This window comes from Odocoileus virginianus, chromosome 3 (assembly GCF_023699985.2).
Source record: "Odocoileus virginianus isolate 20LAN1187 ecotype Illinois chromosome 3, Ovbor_1.2, whole genome shotgun sequence".
NCBI classification, from domain to species: domain Eukaryota; kingdom Metazoa; phylum Chordata; class Mammalia; order Artiodactyla; family Cervidae; genus Odocoileus; species Odocoileus virginianus.
In genome coordinates this window covers 62,293,564-62,295,000 of record NC_069676.1, presented here as the reverse complement: position 1 = coordinate 62,295,000, position 1,437 = coordinate 62,293,564, and the positions used below count along the sequence as shown (strand labels likewise).

The following is a 1,437-nucleotide window of genomic DNA, read 5'->3' as shown; positions in this document are numbered from 1 at the left end:
ATTAAAGAGAAAATATCTAGCCTGAGATTCCACTGCAGCGTAAACTCGGTGAGATATGACACACAGAATCTGGCCCAAACATGCAGGAGCACAATGAAGTCTTGGAAAAAGCCAGCTGGGCTGCTTGCGTCCCTGCTTAATATGCAGCACTGTGCAAGTTAGGTTTCATTTCCTGTGCCAGCTTTGCTCTCAAATCTAAATCACTGTGTTAAGAAGGAGTCTGAGGGCTAAAGAGAAGTTACAGTCATAGCATGGAACGCAGTTCATCATTAACTGTCTGCTTTTTTTTAAAACTGTCCTCTCGTGCCTTTAGGAGCCAGCCCTATTCTTAGGACGGCTCTCCTAAACAGAGGGAGATTGCTGTGTGTCCTGCCAGCCTCCCTTGTTAGAACTGAGCACAAGGGAGGAGAAAAGGCATAGACCCATACAGTCGCATTTTCTGGTACTTCTCCATCTCTCCCACTTCGCTTAGATCACACATCTCTTTCATACCGGCCGCCTGGTCTTGATTTGATATCAGGCTTCTCAGGGTAGGGTGGCATAAAGATTAACTTTGGAACCAAAGAGAGCCGCATTTGAATCTCAGCTCCATCACTTACGGTTTATATGAACTTGGAAAGTTACCTAACTGGATGGATCTTGTTTTTTCAACTCATAAAAAGGGAACAACATTGCCTGTCCCCGTAGGATTGTTGTGTGAACTAAATGAGATATTTTGTGCAAAGCAGTGGGTACAGTGTCTGGTGGCAGCAAGGGTTCAATAACTAGGCTACTCATGATGCCTGACTATACCTAACACTGTGTTAATCCCAGAGCATACTTTCAATAAGCATTTATTAGCAGTTATCACAGGGTCCTGAGAATGAGAGATCTCTTGGCTGGTTTTTATTTTATTCAACATGGATTACATTTTATTGAGCACATATTATGTGCTAGGCCCTGCTGCATGTGGTTTGTGTCTTAATTCATTGAATTTTCACACACACCAATTACTCTGTGGGCAGAGGGGAGCAGGCTGGTGAGGGAGGAACACACACCCGGGCAATCTGGCTCTGACACCTGCCCTCTTAACCTCACTGTCTCTGCCCATGAGCAGCTGCTACTTCTTTTGTAACCAGAAAAGCAAAATATTTTTTAAGGGATTTAAGACAGTAAATACACACTCGCTGAACCACTGGTCAGCTCTCATCTGAATATGTAAGAATCTGATGACTGAGAAATTGACACTTCTTTTAATTCAGATGAAAGTTACCGAGAGCCAGGTGTTAGGTACAAGGCAAGACGCTGTGGGAAATATAATAGAAGAAATGATGTCTTCCCTTCAGGGCCTTTAGATTTGGAAGATGAGATATTATTGCCAGTAGCTGACATTCATTTAGCGTGTGCCGTGTGCCATGTGCCCACTGTGCTAAAGGCTTTCTCTCATTCAATCCTCAT

The 1,437-nt window shown here is 43.6% G+C and overlaps 1 non-coding gene across 1 annotated transcript; it reads right to left on the bottom strand.

Moving 5' to 3' along the window:
- Positions 1-292: 292 nt before the first annotated feature.
- LOC139034560 (small Cajal body-specific RNA 11) lies at positions 293-430 on the bottom strand. Its single transcript, XR_011487096.1, has one exon. It is a non-coding gene; the product is annotated as a small Cajal body-specific RNA 11 (non-coding RNA).
- Positions 431-1,437: the final 1,007 nt, after the last annotated feature.